We start from the raw sequence: 24630 nt of genomic DNA, 5'->3' as shown, positions 1-24630 counted from the left end.
AGAAGAAATACAATAAGAAATTTGAATGTCCTTCAAGAAAGAAATATTCCTATTGATAAACTAATTGATAAAGACAATTTCCCCTCAGGGATTAAAAAGGTATATCAAAATAAATAAATAAATAAAACAGACACTAATGATTAACGATCAAACTGAGCAAGGGACCACCATACTAAAATGGTGCGGTAAATTCGATTGTTTAACCTGTAAATCATACAACATAGCAACAGTGAGTAGAGTAACAAGACACAAGACACAAGGTGGCATCATCAAGGTCTTTCCCAAACAGACAGGTGTTTCCAGATGTGCTCTCCAAGCTCTTCGAGAGCCCAAAAACAGGCAAGACTAAGGATCAGAAATGCAGTTGGTCGGGCATAGAAACGGAGTGCATCAAACAAGAAATACAAAATTTGCTTCCCTTTCAAAGATGTCCAGTGCCGCTATTGGCTCTAAACTGGCCAAAACAACTGGGACCCTGGTACACCCATCTATAGTAGTAGTCTATGAAAGAGTTGTGATCAAAAAGCCATTCATCTGATGTGGAAATAAAGCCAAAAAAAAACTCACCAATGCACCAAACTACAAGGACTGGAGTGCAGAAAAATGGAAGTACAGTAGGTGCTTTGGACCGATGATTCAAAATTTTTTTATTTTGTTTTTCTGCCGAAGGGCTAGAGAACAGTACATGAATGAATGCCTGCAGGAACAGTAAAGTACAGAAGAGGTTCCCAGCAGGTTTGGAGTTACATTTCCTCAAACAAAGTTGGTGATTTGATAAAAGTTGATTGCCCCCTCACAGCTAATATGTAAAGGCAGACTCTTATCTATCATGCAATGCCATAAGTGAGACATCTGATTAGTTCCAACTTCATTCTGCAGCAGGACAATGACCCCAAACATATGGCTAAAATCATAAAAAAAACTATCATCAGGATCAGGAAAACTTGCAACAGATGGTATGGACCTCACAGAGCCCTGATCTCAACATCATTGAGCCAGTCTGGGATTTCTTGAGAGAAAGAGGCAAGTAAGTCAGCCAAAGTCTGCAGTGGAACTGTGGCAAGTTCTCTAAGAGGTCTGGAACAGCCTAATGTGTGTGTACCTTCAGAAACTGTGTGCAAGTGGACCTAAGAGAAGGTAAATGGTGGTCACGCCAAATATTGATTGCATTTGTGCTTTTTTCAATTTATTGCACTTTCTAGAAAATCCATCCATCCATTTTCCAACTCGCTGAATCCGAACACAGGGTCACGGGGGTCTGCTGGAGCCAATTCCAGCCAACACAGGGCACAAGGCAGGAACCAATCCCGGGCAGGGTGCCAGCCCACCGCAGTTTCTAGAAAATGTATTAATTAATAAAAACTATTTGTGAAAGCAGTTCCATTTTACAAGATTTTGTCACAAGACATCTGTATATTATTATGTATGTTGTGACGGGTGGCCTCATTCATTACCTGGTCGTGACGGCAGTTGGATGGAAGGATTGGGGTAGAGAGCTTCTGCAAGACACTACCTCCCCTGGGATGCTAGAAGGCAGCCCTCCTGGGTGGCTGTGGCACCATGGATTCCCGAATGGAATGCTGGGACTTGGAATTTCGTGCAGTCCTCTTGGCTTCCATGGGGCCAACAGGGGGAGCTGCAGAGCCCTATAGTGGACTTCCACCACAACTGAGAGTCATTCCAGGTAATCTGGATGAGCCACCTGGTGCACTTCCAGGAGCTGAATAAAAAGAGCCGCCTCACTCCATTCAGGGAGCCAGAATAAGGAGGAGGTGGACGAAGCTTACCTGGAGGAGAGGAAGGACAAAGAGAGGAAGAGAAAGAAGAGAGCTGTGCTTTATGTACTATGCTGTGGGGAGCAGAGAAAAGCACTCCCCAGCTATAAATAAACGTGTGTGCTGGACTAGAACTTGTGTCCTGCCTGTCTGTGTCGGGGTTAGGGCGGCTGTATGTGTCCTGGTGATCCACGATGTTTAAGATATAACTCCTGTAAACATCACAGCAGAACAGCAAAATTCTTACTTGCATGTGCTAATCAACATGCAATTTTTGAGGTTAAATTATAAAACAGTTTTTGAGGATCAGCATGCCTAACATACCTGTAATAAAAAAAATAAAAATAAAAATACCTGTAATGAGTGTTTATTTCACTTTTTATTGTAATTTCTCTCATTTTTGAAGTATTATTTTTATGTTTTTTTGTTTTTTATGCACTTTTTGTTAATATTGTTTTATGTAAATACCATTTAATTATTATGTATTGTGTATTAGTGCATCAAAACTATGCTCATGTTTAGTGCATGGATCCACAAGAGGTGGGGCCACTGTGACATCACTACTGAGGTACCACCCTCAGTCTTTATGTTAAGGTGAAGGAGATGAGTCCCTCCAAGCATCATTAAGAACAGTTGAGAAAGCATCTACATTTGTGAGTACTGTTCTGATCTTCTGGTTATTGTGGATTCCTTTGCTTTGCTTTTTGACTATGATTCTTGTGGATTAGTCTTGTTTGGCTTGTGTTGTCTTTTTTAGGCATACATTTTACAATTACATTTATTTGCTTGGCAGACATTTTAATCCAAAGTGATTTACAAAAGAGCAAACATAATCGAGTAACAGGTAACAAAAAGTTGTTTGCCACAAGTGAGAAAGATGTAATAACTAATAAATATACAATCATGGATTACAATCAATAAAGCAATTAATCTTAGTCTAGTATCAGATTAACCAACAATACAAAATATCACAGAGCAAAGGTTTTTTTTCCTATCAATTAGACAGATATTCACATAACAGATGAGTTTTCAATTGCATTGTGTATTTTTTGCACCTTTTCCCTGTTTTATGCTTTTCTTGTTTATATACGTAAATCTTCTTCTTTCGGCTGCTTCCGTTAGGGGTTGCCACAGCGGATCATCTTCTTCTATATCTTTCTGTCCTCTACATCTTGTTCTTTTACACCCATCACCTGCATGACCTCTCTCACCACATCCACAAACCTCCTCTTAGGCCTTCCTCTTTTCCTCTTCCCTGGCAGCTCTATCCTTAGCACCCTTCTCCCAATATACTTAGCATCTCTCCTCTGCACATGTCCAAACCAGCGCAATCTTGTCTCTCTGACTTTGTCTCCCAACTGTCCAACTTCAGCTGACCCCCTAATGTACTCATTTCTAATGCTGTCCATCCTCGTCACACCCAAAGCAAATCTTAGCATATTTAACTATTTCTTGTTTATATAAATAACTTATTTATTTATGAAAATTCATCATGTGTCTTTATCTTCTCAAGCCAGAGTTTTACAGTTGTCATCTTCCTTGAAAGATATTATTGTGTATTTTGAGCATTTACAGTACTTTTAAATTGTTAAAGCTTAAGCTCATATTTCAGCTTGCTCAGGCCTTGAAGCCTGCCTTTTGAGTTTGGGGATAGGTTGCCTAATGTGAGGCCTGTTCCTGAGACTGACCAGTGAAGTCCTGGTCTGATTGTTGTCATTTTGAAGTCTGTTCAACTCAATGTTTTGTTAATTTGTTGTAGCTGTATGATGACAGTACCATGGTGTTTCATGATTGTCTGCAGATAAATTAATTAGACATTGCTGATTTGATAACTTTTAATTAATACCACTTACCAATTTGTAAGGAAGCTGTCCATTTAAGGGGTGTAGATAAATGTTTTAAGTTTGTCAAAGTCAAAATTCTCATCTTTATATATATGTTTTTTTTTTATCTGTTTAGAGTATGGGTGCACTAGGAAGTGTTTCCTGATGTTTATGTTTAATTTAAACAAGAATTGACAAAGTTAATTTTGGTTCCTGTCTTGTTTTCTTAATGTCACATGACCACAATGGAAGAGAGTCATTATGTCATTAGAATCTACAATATTGTATAAATATGGCTGTACTCCCATTGCTTCTTATGCCTCAATGGATAGATAACATTTAATTATACTCTTAGTGGATAGTTATCTTTATTTCAAGTTTTTTACTCATGTATTTGCCCTTAATTCTTTGACTCCTGTTTGCCTGGTTTTGTTTTGAAGTCTCGGATTTTGACTTTTGTCTGTCTTTGATTATGTCTTGCCCAGCCATGATCAGTTCTTGGTTTTATCAATCTCACAATAATCTTCAGACACTTCTAAGTGTACATAACACAGAGGCACAACTAAACAGATTCCTGCTACAGATGACTGTTGAGCAAATAGCTTAAAGTTGACCATGCGAGATGCAGTTTGACTGGACATCTGTGGCTGCTATTTGCTGGGTCTGGCAGTACACCTTGTTTATCCCAGTTTCTTATGAGATTTAAATCATCTGTGAGGTTATGACTTCTTAAAGTGGTTAGCAGAGTATGACATCAAATACGATAGAGGAACAATGCCAGTATAATGGAAGTGCAATGGTGAGCCTTCAAAGCAGTTTCTGCCTCGAACTGCAATGCTGCAACCCCATGCTGAGTGGCACTGAGACCCTACAGTCCCTGCATTCAGTGCGCCAAATGCATTTTAGCAATCAGGGAGTCCCATTAATGGAACAGTCCTGGCTGAATGCAGACATTTTATTATGAACCTACAGATTATACAACAAAACTAGCTATATTATAAAATGCTTTAAGTTAGGACAGGTGTATCTTAAGTAGGTGAATTGCAACATATACAGAAAAAAAGCCACACAGAGTATACTTTTTGTCAACAACAAGCAGCCACTGTTGAGACATATGCACTGCAATGTTGCAACTGTATCGCCAAAATAGTTCTTTCATCATGTAGGTTAAGGAAACTAAAACAACATAACAAATTCACACCCATTCCTCAGACCAGTGCTGATGCTCAGAAAGCAAAAGACAGAAGAAGAAGGTAATTTCAAAGGTAAAGCAGTGTTCCCGGCAATAAAACACTGTTGGCATCACAATATCAGTTTACTTTCTGGTATCCCTCATCAAACACTTCAGCATCAATGAAACCAAAACATTAGTTATTGAGTCTGACATCAGTGAGGTAAACCATACTATTCAGTTTTTGTTAGAGATCAGCCTAATCTCAGCCACATGGGCTTGCTCAATCACCATGTTTTATACGTATATGTATATGCACAAGTCCCAGGTGCAATTACAAGTTTTGTCTTGCACAAGTTACCAGTCTGAGAGCTGGGCTGAAGGGTGTGTATCCATCCATGCCTTTTGCCATCCCAATGATATGAGGGAGCAGAAGGATCATAAAACTGATTGTTACTTCTGCATGACAAATGTCTCAAGATTTCCTTTCAATAACAGGAAGTTTATTGAATACCTGAACCTTACCTCTGCAATGAGACCAGTGCCACATGATGAAAGTCTACATGTTCCAAAACTGCCAGAGGTGTGGACACTGGAGGATGAGGACAAAGGAAACAGAGATGGACAAGCCATTAACATCCAGCGATTTTTCAGGCAGAGCTCAACGATCTTGTTAGGGATTTGGATTTATCAAAGAGTCAGGCAGAACTGCTTGGATCAAGGTTGCAAGGCTGGAACCTGCTGTCACCAGGTACAAAAGTTTCAGTATTTTTGTGCCATCATGAAGATTTGACAAAATTCTTCAGACAAGTTGACCGTCTGACATTTTGCAGTGACATCAACGGATTGCTTTCTGCTCTTGGATATTAACGTGATCCAACAGAATGGTGACTGTTTATTGACTCATCATTGTTAAGGTGATCTACTCAATCTGCATCTTGGATATACCAAGTACTGTTGTTTTCTTTGTGAGTGGGACAGCCGAGCAAAAGATTCAAATTATGTTATAAAGGACTGGCCACCTTGCAGGAAATTGGTTCAAGGGTAGAAAAATGTTGCACATGGCCCACTGGTTGATTCAAAGAACACGTTTCTTCCACATTTGCACATCAGACTTGAGCTACTGAAAAACTTTGTTAATGTAATGAACAAGCCAAGTGAGGCCTTTGCATACTTGCTTTGCTTTCCACATATCAGTGATTCCAAGATAAAAGAAGGTGTTTTCGTTGGCCCACAGATGTGAGAGATGATGAGAGATACAGTAGTTACTTTAAAGGCCTTCTGCAGGGTGCTGAATGTGTCGTATGGGCCGCCTTCAAGAAAGTTCTTTCCAACTTTCTGGGCAACTACAAGGCACCAAATGACATTGAATAGGTTGAAAGTCTGCTCCAGGCATACAAGTCGATGAACTGCAACATGTCACTGAAGGTAAATTTTCTTCATTCCCACTTGGACTTCTTTCCAGCCAAACTCAGCGCCGCTAGTGACAAACAAGGTGAAAGGTTTTACCAAGACATTGCCAACATGGAGAAACACTACCAGGGAAAGTACAGTCTGTCTATTCTGGGAGGCTATTGTTGGACACTGATATGCAAAGCATTGGACAATGGTTACAAACGAAAACCTGCAGCAAAACATTTCTAATTTTCTTTCATGTTGCTTACATTGCAACATTGTAGGATAGACCTATGCCACTAGAGATATTACAATGTTAAATGCATAATTGCGGTTTTCTTCAAAACTCTGTGTGATACAGAAATTACAAATACATATTTGTGTTCAGCGTGCATTGTGAAATGCATATGTCTCTGTTATATACCATTTGGTTCGGGATTCATAAAAGTAGTGTATTTGATCTATTTGTACAGAATGATTACAATAAAATTAATAAAAAAAAAAAAAAGTAGTGTTATTTCTGTTGTGCCATTATTGGAATGAGAGACATAACCAGATGGACATGCAGATACACATTCCCTTTTATTAAGGTAGATTTGCTAATCTTGTCTAAATTTCATAACGCTTAACTTTTTGACAATAGTCCTGCTCTTAAATGGATGTCAACATTTTATGTCAAGTATCTGTTTTGTGTGCCCATTTGAATGGACAACAGGCGTTCTCTTCACTGTCCTAACCTAATATTTTTCTGCACTGCTGATTGGCTAGTTAATTATGAAGAGGCAAAAATTTTCATCACATCAAGAAGATGCCCCAGTTGCACTGACTGCATCAGTAATGTGTAAATTTTTTTCTTTTTTATGAAAAACAGGCTAACACATCATTGAGCATAATTTAAAACAATCTATATGTACGTATATGAAACTTTAAGTATTCCTTTTCAAATAATTTTATAAATCTTATTTTTTGCTGGTAAAAACAGGTGGGTTGCTACCCGTTTTTAACCTTTACTAGCCTTCTCTTTCCAATAAGCTCACCTGTATCTGCCTTTACTAGCCTTCTCTTTCCAATAAGCTCACCTGTATCTGCCCTGTCAAAAGGCCTGTCGGTACTGACCTGCCACCACATGTTATTAGCTCATTGTCTTTGCACTGCATGCTTGGCTTCCATTTCATTCAAGCCAGTTTCAGTTCTGTACTGAGAGGCGTCCCACCTCTCACAAGCATTCAGCAATCAGGAGCTGAACATTTATCCATGTCATGAACACAGACTTATTATTATTAGGCAGTCAACCTGATTATGCATGTGCTTATTTTCTTTCTGGACCAAAATTGAAAGATATGAATCAGGATTAGCAGTACAGCCAACCTTGAAACAGTAAGGTTATTGAATGTGTTGTTATGGGTAAGCTTTTTTTTTGGTCATTAGAATAATGAAGTAAGATTTCACTCTGTTATAGGACTTCATCATTTCCTCACTATCAATTTTGCATCACTGCTTCTTAAAAATGATGCATTGAGTGATCCTTTCTAATAACACCTATAGCAGGCAATCCATAATGTGTACTAACCTATATAGACTCCATATGATCCTTGGGCACACAATCTGATGGGTCCCATAAAGATCTCTCAGATGAGACCCATATTTTAGCCAGTTTGGGCTTGCTACCTGGGGTTTTGTTTGCTTTTTTGCTTGCTAATTGTGTGAACACTCATAGAATTATAATATAATCTAAAGGCTTTTCTGTTAATGAGAGAGGTGCTCCATACAGTTCTGTCTGGTTATAACTTTCCTTCCATAAATGGTTCTTTTGAAGAGATGCATAAATTAATGGGTAGCAGTTCAAGAGGGAGACAATTTTCTATTTGGACTCCATCATCCATCCATTTTCCTAACTTGCTCATAAAGGGCAGGGATTCCACTGAGGTTAATTATAAGTGGAGCTGAAGACATTAGGTGACTCTACATGCCCTTTCCCCAGCCTATAAAGAAGCTAAGCTGATGCTCCACTTGCCTTTTTAAACTGATTGAAGTAAAAATAAGAACTTGCATGATGAATTATTGATGAAAAGAGACAAAAACTGTCTCTGCACTATCTCCATTAATAATGCACATTTCTCTTGAAAAAGACTATTTGCTTGTGGTTGACTTGCATAATTCTGACGAACAGTGGTGGGTAGGAAATCTAATTTGTCTTTCCTATACTAATTCAAGTAGTTTTAAGCCATCATGTTTCCCTTCATTACTTTGATGTTTCATTTCCTGGCTTACTCAATATTCATAACAGAACATCAGCAAATTCCTTCTATGGCTATCCAAGTGTTTAATAATGATGCATGACATGCCTGTTAATTCCATAGGCAAGTGTGGTGGAAAACACTCTTCCAAACAAAAATAAAGGGCTGAATTCAATGCTATACTGGCCATAGATTCCATATGTTCTTGCTACCAAAAAGACAAAAATATTACTAGCGAGACAGTGAGCACTGATGTCTTCACCAGCTGTCACACTGCATTTAGCGTAAGTGCATTTAATGAACAAACCACCAAGTTGTTCAACGCAAGTGGAGGTATTGGCAGGCTTTACAAAGTATCTTAGCAAGATATCGCATCAAGAAGTGGAGACTGACTCTTCTGTCTCATATTTTTTATATTCTTATATAAAACCTTTAAAAAAATAAATGACATAATGCACACTATCAGGTGTTTGAAAGAGCATTTTTATGCCATCTGTACATTTTCTTGCTTAAAGTCTTGTATTGTCTTTTGAGATGCAACATAAATTTGGTTAGGTGATTGAGTCTGATAAAATTGTCTGCTTTTATGATTTATTTGACTATTCTACCTGTACTAATTTATAACAGTTTCTTGCTTTTTTAGGTGTTACATGTGTTAATCTTACCACCATAAGCACAATTTGTTGTTGTTGCTTTGGTTCAAGCAGTTTAAATCAATTCAGGGACCCTAAACTGGATTTATACAAATACGAAAAGGAATTAATGTACATTAATTAGTGTCATTTTTTACACTTTTGCTGGTCTTGACACACAATTACATTTTTGTCCTGTAAAACTTGGCACAGAGTTATTTATTGCAAATTAGATGACATATTAATAAGACAGGTTGACAGATGGGATTAGACAGGAGTCCCGTGGACTATGATGTTTGCTGATGACATTGTGATCTGTAGCGATAGTAGGGAGCAGGTTGAGGAGACCCTGGAAAGGTGGAGATATGCTCTGGAGAGGAGAGGAATGAAGGTCAGTAGGAACAAGACAGAATACATGTGTGTGAATGAGAAGGAGGTCAGTGGAATGGTGAGGATGCAAGGAGTAGAGTTGGCGAAGGTGGATGAGTTTAAATACTTGGGATCAACAGTACAGAGTAACAGGGATTGTGGAAGAGAGAGAAAGAGAGTGCAGACAGGATGGAATGGGTGGAGAAGAGTGTCAGGAGTGATTTGTGACAGACGGATACAACAAGAGTGAAAGGGAAGGTCTACAGGACGGTAGTGAGACCAGCTATGTTATATGGGTTGGAGATGGTGGCACTGACCAGAAAGCAGGAGACAGAGCTGGAGGAGGCAGAGTTAAAGATGCTAAGATTTGCACTGGGTGTGACGAGGATGGACAGAATTAGAAGTGGATAGTAGACGTCACGTAGTATATGTGTACCAAATTTCAGGTTAGTAGGTCAAATGGTTTATGAGCTACAGGTGATTTAAAATCCTGGACAGACAAACGAACAGCCACGGTAGCATATTATATATAAAGATCGGTGAATCTGAAGTTAGGATTTCTGGAACAAAATGTGCCATTCATGAAAATATTTTGCCAGGAGGGATGAAAAGCCAGTGGAGCAGGGCAGTAGGAAAATCGTGAGTGTAATGGAAGGAGCTTATAGTCTGATTTTTTGCTGGAGAAACAAAAATCATCATTTTGTGACTGTAGACACTGTGACCACTAGGGGGCATTTCAACACCCCAAACCCTTGATATAATTCCACAGACACAGGTTAAGGGTTCAAATAATAATTTATTATTATTATTAATTATTATAAAAATAATAATTTCTCAACATCTACACAAGCACAATATACTTTTTTCTCTCTCTTTTCTTCAGATAAACTTTGTCCACTCTCCACTCCCAACTCCAACTCACCTGGATGGGGTCGAGCAGCTTCTGTTATCTTAGGCTTGGGAGTACTTCTGGTGCTAGGGCATAATTTTTTAGAAGTACTTTTGGGTCAAACGGTAGCCCCACAAAGTAGGGATCATGTAACCCTGCAGCACCTCCTGGCAGCACCTAAGGGACTACTGTTCTCAGCATACCTTGCAGTTGACCTTAGAGGTAACGTCACCCTGGAATGCTGTCACCTAGCCCTGCCAGGTCGTCTCACCCTGTCCTTCCATCACTCTGGCCTCCCGGCCATGTAAAGATCAGAACCCATCTTGACAGGGACGCCAGCCCATGGGTGCCATCCATCAGAACTTTTTGCTTAAAAAGTACAGTGAACTGCCTTTTTGCTGAAAAGTTTTGTTCAAGTTTTGTTCAAACTGTAATTGAACACTGAACTTTTTTTACCTACAAATTTAAAACTTACAAATATTTCATACAGAGCAATGCACAAGGCTCTGTTTTATGTTGAATTCGCAGGGTTGCGAAAGATGGGGGTGTGGGAGTGCCATTGCATAGTAAAAATTTCTCAAACGGTTGCCATAAATCAGTATGATAAGACAGTATAAGCCCTAAAGACAGCCTTGACGATGTTGGCTACATCAAAATTGATAGTAAATCTTACAAAGAGGGAGGGGCAGCCAAATTCGATTCCATAAGGATCCACACGGGCAGATGGGAGCCAGGACTGAAGGCTGAATGCTCAATGATAGAACTTAAAGTCAGGGCGGGAAACTCCTGTGATTTGCCTGCATTGTATTAAAGTGGATTGTTTAAGAAGTGGTATGGGACGTTATAATTATAAAGCAGTGACTAGAGATGAGCAAAATGAGCAAATTAAATTACACTAACTGTTTTGCTTGCTATTTTGCAATTGCTCACTGTAAAGATGTTTGGGGCTTTAAAGGTTTTTTTTGAGTGGTAAATAAGAACTACTGCTTCTGAAAGCATGTATTTACCTGTGCTGTTTTCTGTAAAATAATAATAACACATTTTATTTATATAGTGCCTTTCCCAAGCTCAGTGTCTCTCATTCAGGTCATCACAAAGGAGAGCAGTATGATTCTTTTAAATGTAACATTGTAGAATTTCAACAGAAAGACACGCTAAAATGCACATTACTGTGTTTTCACTACAGGCACATCTCCCTACACAGGAAGTCCCCCTCAGGTACTTCTCAATTGCCTTGTCATGGTTGCAGATGTACACACTTCTGTTGATTTTTTTTCTTTCATTGGAGATCTTTATTTAAATAGTAAATGGCCAAGTCACACATGCAGAATTAATGCATGAAAACAATTCAAGACATTAACTAAATGCCTTTCTGTTAGCATGAATGTCACCAATTTTGCCAGAAGAAAAATACAATTTATTTTGTGAATTTTTTATGAAGCAATACTCTGACTTTGCTGCAGATTCAACCTTGTATGAATCATTTTGCTCATAGTTAAATTCAAGCAGTTATTTTTTAATATATTTATTAATCCCAGAGGGGAAATTGTCTTTTCACATGACCTTTGGGGTTCAGAGCACACAGTCAGGCATCATTCTGTTCCCCTGAATATATGGTGTGGAATGGGAGAAGTAACACAGAGCTGGTAAAATTAAAACAAGAGATAATATTAATTTTAATAATAGGAAGCTGAGACTGAATATAGAGGGGAAGTTTTGAACCAACTGTTAATACAGACCCCCACATCAGAGAGTATGTGGAGATAGTTTTGGGAGCCAATATCTATAAATGAAGAGAATATGCCAATCTATAAACATCTGAGGCTGTATAACGCTAGTATTGAAGATGTACGGCAGGGTTGTCAACAGAGATCTTTGAGATATTAAAGGGGGATTTCCCCCTGCTTATTTTATAACCAGATAAAGATTCAAAAAACATAACATAAATTCAGGATATGAAGGGTTCTGAAATGAGGTATTGCCTAAACAGTGAAGAATGTCATCTGTACACTGGGAGATAAAGTGGTTATAACCGTGGACAGTAATGGGCATGAGCAATTTAGCCTTATATGTGGCAATGGTTAAAGGGTCATTTAATATTGCTCTTTTTTAATGGTCATCAAACCTCCATATAGTTAGCCTTCAAATTTACATTTTTAGTAGTCGTATGCTCTAGCAGGTTTCTCAGTGAATCCCAGTTGGGCTCATGGCTCACTGCCATCACCAGCATCCAGGGTTGCATGATGAGATTTCTTGGATGAATTAAAATCAGCAGAATAAGATGAGAGGCATTTCAGGGGACACAGCTAAGTGTCTCCTTCTAAAAATAAGTTGGAAAAAATGTTTTAAAGCAGTAGGATAAAAAGGCACTATTTGGAGTTGCCAGCTGACACTATGGAGAGCCATTTCACCCCCCACAGATGTGTGCTGTTCTACAATGCAGTGCACCATTACTCAGTCATGTGAAATGTATGCCATATGGCTGGTGGGTGATGGTGCTATGGGTTGAATGGTAGATAAGGATCTGTGCCAGTATCTGGAAGGTTGCTGGTTCAAATACCTTTACTGCCAGAAGAGATCCTACTCTGCTGGGCCCTTGAGCAAGGCCCTTAACCTGAAAATTGCTCCAGGGTCGCTGTACAATGACTGGTCGTGCACTCTGACCTGAAAAGGTCACGTGAAAAGACAATTTCCCCACATGATTAATAAAGTATATATCAAAATATTAGAAATTCACACATAGTTTCTATAAATCACAAATAGTGTTCCATAGTGTTTTGTAATGGTTTATTTGTCAAAGAATAGCTACACATTTTTGTTATCCATCTATTAATATATTTTCAGATTTTGTTTTGCACTGTGGGAAGCAGGACCTTATGACAGAGGCAACAGACACAAGGTAGGTTCCAACCTCAAATGGATACCAACATATCAAAGCCTATATTTTTGGGCCTACCCACCTATAGTATACAAGAAAGTTATATAACAAACTAGTGTGGCCTCACTTGGAGTACTGTGTACAGTTTTGGTCTCCGTATTACAAAAAGGACATAGCAGTGCTGGAGGAAGTCCAGATGACAGCGACTAGTCTCTTTCAGCACTGTAAGGTTTGAACTGAGAGAAGGGATTGAAGGAATGGAACCTTTTTGGTTTAGGCAAACTGAGATTAGGAGGTGATATGATCAAAGTGTTTAAACTTATGAAAGGAATTAGTACAGTGGATTCCAGCTGTTACTTTAAAATAAATTCCTTCACAAGAACACAAAGGTATGGTTGGTAATTTGTTAAAGGCAGATTGCCCACAAATATTACAATATTTTCTTCTTCATGCAAAGAACCATAGACACACTTAATAAATTACTAATTGGTGTGGTGGAAAGCAGGACTTCAGGGACCCCCAAATCTTGACCTGGCATTTTTTGGGACAATCTAGGTGATTATGAAGGAGGAACTTGTTGGGCTGAATGGCCTTCTCTCTTTACAATTGTTCAGATGTTCATTCCAATCCATTGCAAAGTCACTGACTAACCTAATACACATATATCTGTGAGGTAAAGCTCACATAATCAAAGTAAACATGTAAGTAAAGTGTGCACATTCCACACCTCAAGCTGAATCTTGGTCCCTGGGGCTGTGAAACAACTGTACTCACTACTGAACCACTATGAAGGCCCAATTCATGATCCATTCACTCATGTATTTAGTAAATGCACTTGTTCCCAATTTTAATGTTGCTGGAAACTTGAGCTTATTCTGGATGGTTTTGGGCAGGATCCCATGCTGGAATTGTACTCCTGGCTATTAATAATACTCATCTATCCTCCACCAAAAAGTCAGACTCTTGATGTTATCAGGTAGTGTACAATAAGGATGTAAATTATAAACAAGCATTCATGAATGTGGTTTAACAGACTTTGCCTCTTGGAACCAGCCTTCGTCACTGTAACAGAGCACATGATTTGCTTACCATAAGTAATTCATTGTTCATCCTTGTTTGTTGATCTTCATCTTAAAATTCATGAAAATAACTGACAACAACATTTATTCCTAGCATATTGTTTCTCTATCATTGTGAGAGATGTTAAACAACTTCCTTCCAAGATGAGCATCAGCTACTTCCTGGAGAAGTTATCTTATTGACAACCATTTAAGTGAATGAATAATCCTCACAAACAGGAACTCCATATCATGTTGTGAAGGTCTCCATTCTAAACTGTAAGCAACTGAATACAAATTGACTTCATCTCATGAGGGATTCTTGTAGCCCAAAACACAATACCACTTTTTATACTGTCAAAATGTTAAATCAACAAAGCATTTTATGCATTTATTTGCATTTTATTGATTTTAAACCAATATTGTATAATGACATCACACCCATTGCTTAAGCTGAGTAAGTTTAAATTTTTTATCTGTCTTCCTCCATATTCTAACTTACTTATCTAGGTATTCATTTTTATGAACCTTTGTTTAACAAGATAGTGCCTTCATGGACTATTTCCTAAAATACGTAACAAATTTTGTCAAAATATAAACATCAAAAAAATGTGCAACATATTCTCACTTAGCAAAGTGTGACCACTATTCTAATACTGGATAGGACCTCATTTTGCTCTCAAAACAGCCTCAGTTCTTCATGGAATGGATTCTGCAAAATATTGGAAATATTTCTTTGAGACTCTGCTGCACCTTGACAAGATTGCATCACACAATTTCTGCAGATTTGTCAACTGCACATTCATGCAGTGAATTGACCGTTCTACCACATTTCAAAGGTGCCCTTTTGGATTTAGATCCACTGACTGGGAAGGCCATTGAAGAACATTGAAGGTATTGTCATGTTCAAGAATCCAGTTTGAGATGACTTTTGCTTTGTGACATGGTGCATTATTATGCTGGAAGTAGTCATTAGAAGATGGGAAAACTGTGGCCATGGTATGATGTACTGTACATGTTCAGCAACAATACACAGATAGGCTGTGGCATTCAAGACGTGATAAATTGGTATTAATGATCCCAAAGTGTACCAAGAAGACATTCCCCACTCCATTACACCACCACCACCAGCCTGGACTGTTGACACAAGGCTCTGACCCTACCATCTGTGTGCTTCAGCAGAAATCAAGATTCACCAGTAAACGTTTTTGCAGTCTTCAACTGTCCACTTTTGCCCACTGCAGCCTCAGCTTCCTATTGACAGAAGTGGAACCCAACATGGTCTTCTGCTCTTGTAGCTCATCTGCCTCAAGGTTCCAAATGTTGTGCATTCTGAGATGTTTTTCTGCTCAACACAGTTGTACAGAGTGGATATCTGATTTACGTAGCCTTTCTTCTCTCACCTGTCACATCAACAAGGGGTTTCCATCCACAGAGCTGCTGCTCGCTGGATGTGTTTTGTTGTTCACACCATTCTGAGTGAACTCTATAGAGACAGTCATGGGGGAAAACCCCTGGTGATCAACATTTACAGAAATATTCAAACCTGCCCACCTGGCCAATAATCATTCCATGGCCAAAATCACTGAGATCACATTTTTTCCCCATTCTGGTGTGTGATTTGAATATCAACTGAAGCTCATGACCTGTTTCTGCATGATCATATGCATTGCACTGCTACCACATGATTGGCTGAATAATAGAATTGTATGCATAAGCAGGTGTACGGGTGTTCCTAATAATTTACTCAGTGAGTGTAGGCTTAAATAATCCAATTATCCATCTAATAATCTAATTTATGAAATTAAGCCTACATAACTGGATAAATACGAACATCTACAAAAGTGGTACTACACATGAATTTGGCTTAGGATGACAAACTTTGACTACCACTAATTTATATCCTATAATAAATAAATTAAAGATTTCTTGATTTAAAAGAGAGAAAAACTGTTATTATATCATAGGAAATACAACTGGAAAAAGTTATTTACATTAAAAAAAAATCTAACTCAATAGTGTAAAGTTAAGATGTTCAAAATTTTCCAGTCTATGACACACTAGTATCTGCCATGTTATCACATCATTTGAAGAGATAATGCATCTTGACAGGCTGGAAGAGTAATGTAAGTTCATAGCTAATCAGGGCATTACTCAATTCAATTCAATTTTATTGTCCCCAGACAGAAATTTGGTTTGTCAGCAGGTTTTACAGAGAGACGACTACTTAACATTAAAATCAAATATCACAAAGAATACAGTCATCACACATAAATACAACCTAGAAGTGAATGTGATACTTACAGTGAAACCTCACATTAAAAATGTGACAAATAAAAATTAAACCAATGTTTAGAATTGACTGATGAAAAATGCAAATTCTAACCATTCATGCTATGATTTAAGCCTGTGAATGTTTAAGTTGAAGATTATTTGCATTTGGGATGAAACAGCATTTGAACTGGTTGCTTTTTAATCATTGGAAACCTGAACCTGTGAACTGATGACAATAACTGTAATTGAGAGTCCTTCCTGAGAGAACACACTCAGTTTTTTGTAATACTTAATTGTTAAACAGGTATGTGAGATTTGACTGTTGAGAACTTCTTCTTTTTTCTTTTGCTCCATTTTATAATTTGATATATTTTGTTTCTGTTGCCGACACTGCGATTTCCAAACCAGGCCAGCAGAACATAAGTAGACAGACTCAATACAAGATTTATAAATGAGTGACATAATGGATTTTAAAAAGAATCAGCTTCCTTATACAGCAGAAGTGTTGATGCCCCTTCTTGCAGAATGTTTCTTTATTTTCATTTAAAGTCAGTTTTGAGTCTATGACTGTCCCCAGATATTTAGAACCATCAACAATCTCCAGTGCATGCTCTTTGATGATTAATTCTTTTGGGTGGATGGTGTTTCTTTTAAAATCAATCATTAGTTCTTTATTTTTTGTAACACTTAGGAGTAAAAAATACTTATCACACCAGTTAACAAAATCAGCTACCACTGGACCATGACTGGTTCCATACCCATTCATTTGGCTGACAATCACTGAGCCATCTGCAAATTTTAAGATGAAAATATTTTTCTGTTTTACTACAACAACCATTAGTTTAGAGACTGAACAAAAAAGATGAAAGAACACAGATTTGGAGGATCCCTGTGGACGAGGACAGGATGTCAGATCAACAATCATTGACTTGCACTGTTTGGGTCATGTCCGTTATGAAGCTGATCAGCCACCTTGCCAAACTGAAGTCCAAATTAAAACCTTTTATAAGTCTCTCTGCAAGAAAGGTGGAACTTGATGGTGTTAAAACTTGAAGAGAGGTCTACAAACAGGACCCTCGCGTGAGTCGTGCTGCTGTTCAAGTAGTTATGTAACAGATTAAGCAAAGTGACAATGGTGTCCCCTGCACCTCTATTATACGGGTACGCAAACTATAAAAGGATCTAATAAACCCTGAGTTTTCTTGTCAGCTCCCTTTATATAAGTTTTTCAAATTATTTTATAACCATTGAGGTCAGGGCAACTGTTCAGAAGTCATTTAAGGTTTTAGGGGTTTTGTTTTTAGCTACTGGAATTACTGTAGCCTGCTGTTCTAATGACAATCTAAAAATAAAGTAAAAAATAGAGCTGAGCTGTCTTCACATGATTTCAAGAACCTTCCATTTAGATGGTCTAGTCCAGTGGTCCCCAACCTTTTTGACAGCAAGGACCACTTTTTAAGATGCAAATTTTTCCACGGACCCGTCGGTTTGGGGTGGTTAGGGTATTGCGGGGCTAAGGTTTAAGTTTTATACACAATTTACATAACATTTCTATTATTATTAAGCAGTTTGCATTTGCCATTCCAAAAGACTGCACATCACAAACATTAACACTGTTATCGTTTTTTTCGTGTCTGCCGTTTCTATAGGAGGGTGACAATGAGATAAATTGCAATGGATGTTTTTCAGATGTTGACAAGCAATAAGCAAAAGGTATCACTGAAAACCACAGAAAACAAAAACATCAAAAAAAAAACAGTACGAGGAAAGTTCAAAGAGAATTTTTATTACAATGTTTCTGTTTGGGGATCGTTGTTTAGCCTAAATGTGTACAACTGAGCTGCGGTCACAGATCTAACTGCTCTGTGGATGATTCATTCAAGCATTTCAAGGTCACCTCGTTGTAATGAAAGCATCTGCTGAATGTACTTCGTAGTAACGCGATTTCTATAGTCTCGTGTCATATGGGGAAACTGTCGGGACCGTAACAATACTTTGTTATAATACTCTCTCACCTCGGTCTTTCTCCTCTCTCTGCACCGCTGCAAAGCCCCGCCCACCAAGCATTCTGAAAAGTCTGAGTGAGTCTCCGTTGCCGACAGTTCTCTCGCGGCCCGGCTGTCAGACGGCTGCGGCCCGGTAGTGGGTCGCGGACCGGTGGTTGGGGACCCCTGGTCTAGTCCATGACTTTTATTTGTTTTTAATTTTGTAAACCTGCTCTCTACATCCTTTTGAGGAACTGAGAACAGCAATCAAATTTGTCCTGTTGGGCAGAAACGTAGGTTTTGATTGCACTATGGATTTTTGGGCAAACCACATTTGAACTTAAACCAAAGAGAACATGAGAAGGAGTCAATTGGATGTTTTGAATGAAAATACAGTGCTCCCCATAATGTTTGGGACAAGGACACCTTTTTCCTTGATTTACCCCTCTGCTCCACATTTTAAAATTACAAATAAAACAATTCAGACTTGATTAAAGTGCACATTGCAGACTTTCATTTAAGGGTATTTGTGGAGTGGTAGCTCTCTGGCTAAAGAATCTGGGCTGGTAAATCAAAGGTTGCTGGTTCAAAGCCTGGTAGTGACAGAGGGAATGCTATTCAGTTGGGCCCTTGAGCAAGGCCCTCAATCTGCATTTGCTCCAAGGGTGCTGTATAAATAGCTGACCCTGCACTCTGACCCCAAAACTCTCTGGAAAGTAAGTCAGGGTATGGGAAAAAGGAAAAATTCCAAACACAACAAATTGTGTATGGTGAATAAGGGATTTAAAATCACAAAACATATATTTCAATCACACCATGTAGAAATCACTATACCTTTTTTACATTAACCCTGATTTCAGGACATCATAATTTTTTGCACATGGCAATGGCAGATCTATTGAAGCAGTCATATTTAGTTCTTTGTTGCATATCCCTTGCCTGTAATGACTGCTTGACTGCTTGAAGTCTGAGATTCATAGACATCACCAGGTGCTGAGGATCTTTTCAGGTTATGCTCTGCCAATCTTCTAATGCTGCCATCTTCAGCTCCTGCTTGTTTCAGAGGCTTGTCCTCTTAACTTTTCTCTTATCTTATGGAAGACATTCTCAATTGGATTTAAACCAGTTAACTGGCCATTCAAGAATTTTCCATTTGTGTTGCCTTAGCAGTATCTTTGGGATCATTATCTTGTTGTAGGATGAAGTGCTGTCCAATGAGTTTGGAGGCATTTACTGGAACTTGAGTAGATAAGATGTTTCTATACACATCACAATTCATTGTGCCACTGCTGTCAGCAATTCCATCATCAAAGAAGATAAGTGTGCCAGGACCTGTGGCAGCCACACATGCCCAAGCCATAACACCTCCAGCACCATGTTTAACAGATGAGGTGGTATGCTTTGGATCTTGGACAGTTCCTTTTGGTCTCCACACTTTGCTCTTGACATCACTCTGATATAGGTTCATCTTTGTCTTGTCTGTCCACAAGACCTTTTTCCAGAATTCTGCAGTCTCTTTTAAGTATTGTAATCGAGTCATCCTGTTTTTGTGGCTAACTACTGATTTGCATCTTGCAGTGTGGATTCTGTATTTCTGTTTGTGACATCTTCTGCTCATAGCCATCTCTGACACATCCACATCTGTCTCCTGATGACTGTTTCTTATCTGTCCGACGGGCATTTGGGGCTTTTTTCTTTACCATAGTGAAGATTCTTCTTTTATCAGCAGTGGAGGACTTCCTTGGCCTACTGGTTCCTTTGCGATCACTGAGTCTTAAGTTCTTAATAATATTGTAGACAGTTGATTTAGGTCATCCTAAGGTTTTACCAATGTCTCTAGTGGTTTTATTCTTGTTTTTCAGGCTCATTAATGGCTACTTTGACTTTGATTGACACAGCTCTTGTCCTCATGTTGAACAACTCCAAAGGGTAGAAGCAAGCCAAGGTATCTTATGTCTGCACTGATGAAGCAATGAAGCATACCTGAATAATCACAAACGCATGTGATGGCAATTGTCCCAAACATGATGGTGCCCTGAAATGGGGAGACCATGTAAAGAAACTGTCGTCATTTCTGTGATCGAAATGTATGAAAATATCCTTAAATGAAAGTCTGCAATGTGTACATTAATCATGTCTGAATTATTTAATTTTTAATATTAAGCTGTGGAGCAGAGTGGTATATCAAGGAAAAATGCGTCCTTGTCCCAGACATTATGGAGGGCACTGTACATCACCCTCTAGTCTTTACTCATTTTTTGTTTGCCTATTGTTACAGTATGCACTGACACCCAGAGTGAGAACTCATGCTTCAATTGAAAAAAAAAAATTTTCTTAAAGAAGTATAGAACCTCAACTCAAAAATGAGGTGGCTTAGCCCATTGGCACCTCATGTTTTGCAAGTGTTTTTGTTAAGCCTAGGGTCCTCTTTCCTCAGTACAAACACTTATGAAGCCTTTGATCTCCCTCTTTATCTAAAATCCTGAGTTCATGTGGCTGGAAGGGCCCCAGCCAGTCCTAATTGGTTGGTCCTGAGGCTCTTGGCTTCTGTTGGCATCTTGACTACTTCTACTAGACATCATCTGGCCTAACAAGAGGAAAGAACATGCTTTGAGGTCTCAGGATTTCCTTGTCCATCTCCCTGTGCTATTGTGTTGGATGTCATGAGGAAAAGGACTAAAACACCATATGTCTGTAGTACCGTATTAATTTTGGACTTGGTCTCCAAATTGTGCCCAGTGCAGCTGGGATAGACAGCCATGTTGAATATGTATACATGTATTATTATACAGCACTGGTGCTCTGTCTAAGACTGATGCTTTTCTTATATATTGTAATGAATGAATATCCCAAGTCATAGAAATAAGCCACGTTAAATAACTTTTTATGTACATGCTAGGTCAGTTATTGATAAAGGCCGTTGTATTTTTAAATATTTGTTGTAAATACAAATAAGCTAAATAAAACATAATGACACAGAGGTTAGTGCTGCTTCTGCCTTGTGCATCAAGCTTCTTGGGTCAGAATCCTGCTCCCTGGACACTGCCGGTGTATAATGTGCTGCTGCACATGGAGTTATTGTTTAACGGACTCCTCCAAACTGGCCCCACTGAGACTGAGAGAGTGTTTGTGTTTCTGTGTGTGAGTCAGCCGGCCTCTGTCCAGGGATTTTCCTGCCCTGTGCCCTTCACTGTGACTCTGATTTACATAAAAAGGATTTGAGAATGCATGTATGTATGAGTAAAAACTAACTGATCGCAAAAAGTATTTTTAAATGTGAGTTCTACATATTAGTCAGTTGTTTTATTTTAGTGGAATGCATGAACACCACTTTTACAGCCACAGAAAATTAAGAAATACATTTAGCTTTTTTAAACAGTCTTTTGCATATCACTTTCTTATTAAGTTTGTCAGCTATTTTTTATTATAGCATAATAATAATAATAGTAATGAACAGTCAGAATTAGCGTAAGATGGCAGTTATTTGGAGTGTGCATAAGAACTGAAGAAAGAAATTAAAAAGTGGATACATTTAAATATCTAGGATCAGTGATAGCCCAAGATGGAAAATTACATGCAGAGTGGTATGTGTATGGAACAATTGGAAGAAGGTCTTAGGAGTATTGTGTAAGGTTTTTAAGACAATGGTAACACCAGCAATGATATATAGAGCTGAGACATTGATAGTAAACGGAGCACAGGAGAAGAAGTTACATGTGACAGAAATGAAAATGTTGAGTTGGATATGGAATTACAAAAAAGGACAGAATAAGACGATCAGAGGTATGTCAAAAGTGGGAGAAATAGCTAAGAAAGTACAGGAAAGTAGGCTAAAGTGATATGGACATGTGATGAGGACAGACAAAAAAATATGTGGGTAAAATAGTGATGGAAATGTAAGTACAGGAAAAGAAAGTGAGGGAGTCAAAAGTGGAGGTGGATAGATAAAGTGAAAAAAGATCTGGAGGAATGGAGTCTGACTGAGGAGGAGGTGCAGGACAAAGCCATTTGGAGAAGGTTTATCAAGCACATTGACCCCACATAGAAGTAGGAAAAAATGAAGATGAGGAGAAAGAAGACGATAAGAAATGTAATGATTTACTTCATGAGGTAAAAGAACATATGAACAAGAACAGTTGTGTCATATATCTATTAGAAATATTGAAACATGTGCTTCAATTTAAATGTTTAAAGTGTTCTGGTAGTAATAGAAATGTGTCATTTGTCACCCTCTGCAGTGGTCTACAGATAGCTACATCCCTAGTAAAGAATCAGTAATCAAAAATAACATCATATTCTTATCACTGACCTGGAAATAGTCTAAAATGATACCCCAAAAGCTTATTTCTTGTATTTTGGAGTGGCTTTTAGAAGGCTAGGACCACCAGTAAAGAATCAAATATCAAAAATATGATCATATTCATGATCAGCAACCTAGAAATAGTATAAAATGACATTCCACATACCTATCTTACCCATCCCCATGTTTTCAAAGCTTTGTGAAAAGGAGTAACTTTGACCCCTAGTATACCATTAGGGGGATTAGTTGATATGACATTCACAATTTTATGATCATTGTTGCTGTGGACACTTATGGGTTTACTATTTATACTAAAGGTGTAATTTCCTGCACAAGATATGGGGCAAAAAAAGCCTAAAAATGAGGGTTTTCAGATCTAGAGGGCCAAATCCCAAAAAGCTTGACATCTTGCACAATAGATATTGAGGTGAATTGAACAGCATATCGTGTGTGGGGTTTTTCTCACACTGGTACAGGAGGTGCCAAAAATAAAATGAAGTAATTTCAAACTTTCATAAAAAATTCTTATGAACAACAATAGTAATACATTTTATTTATAACATTATCTACTTAATTCGATTCAAGGTTGCTTGGGGCCTTAGCCTATCTTGGCAGCATCAGGTGCAAAGAAGGAACCAACTCTGAATGAAATGCCAGTTCATCATAAGGTGTGTTTCCGACTCAAACCCACACTCACACTCATAGAAGGACAATTTTGGATCACTGAGTAACCTAATCTGATCTTGGAGGAAAACTTTGAGGAAATCCATGCAAATATATGGAGAAGTCCACAAAGATGACTAAACCAAGGATTAAAAATCTGAGAGACAGCAATGTTAACCACTGTGCCACCCAATATTGTTAGTGAACATTTTATAATTAGTAAGAAGATCCGGGCGCTCCGGTTTCCTTCCACAGTCCAAAGACATGCAGGTTAGGTGGATTGGTGATTCTAAATTGGCCCTAGTGTGTGCTTGGTGTGTGGGTGTGTTTGTGTGTGTCCTGCGGTGGGTTGGCACCCTGCCCGGGATTGGTTCCCTGCCTTGTGCCCTGTGTTGGCTGGGATTGGCTCCAGCAGACCCCCGTGACCCTGTGTTCGGATTCAGCGGGTTGGAAAATGGATGGATGGATGCTACACAATAAAACCCTGAGTTTATGAACAATCATCCATTTGCACAATTCAGAACTAGATTTTAGGTTTCTTCAGTCTTAAATAAAAATGAGTGATGACTCAATCTGCATGTCAGTTAGAAACATTGCATTATTTTTCCTCTCCACTTCCTCTGTGTCACAGGGTGGATATCCCCTTTCATGAGTCACATCTGAGGTAGCCGTTATCTGCAAGGTCATCCCATGATGTAACAGAATAATGAAGAGTAAAGAATGCACTTCCTCATTTTTGCGCCATTCGGTCAGTGGAAGGCACCGAAAGCATTCCTTCAGAGATGGGAGGATACAGCAGATTATTCTGCAAACACCTCCTAGAATCACATTTGCACAGTTCTTGAAAACACAAACCAGATTTTTTCCCTCTCCCTTCTGCATTATGTCAAGTGGTGTAAGCGTTCACTGTGGTTTGTTAAATTAAATATTATAGAAAAACAAACACAAAAGAATAATATTACACAACACTGTATCCTATTTATATCTTTTTCATTCCTATTTAAAATTCATTTCAAGTTCAATTTAGACATTTTAACTATGTAGTCAAGAGGCTTTAAATGTATTTTAAAGCTATTCTCAACCAAGGTACATTGCTTACAAGGACAAGTGATTCCAGGAAAAGCAACAGGATAGAGGGGACGTTTAAACTTTAATTTAGTTCAGAATGAACTCACTGTGGC

Source organism: Erpetoichthys calabaricus, chromosome 10, assembly GCF_900747795.2.
Source record: "Erpetoichthys calabaricus chromosome 10, fErpCal1.3, whole genome shotgun sequence".
Classification (NCBI taxonomy): Eukaryota; Metazoa; Chordata; class Cladistia; order Polypteriformes; family Polypteridae; genus Erpetoichthys; species Erpetoichthys calabaricus.
This window is presented reverse-complemented; position numbering follows the sequence as displayed.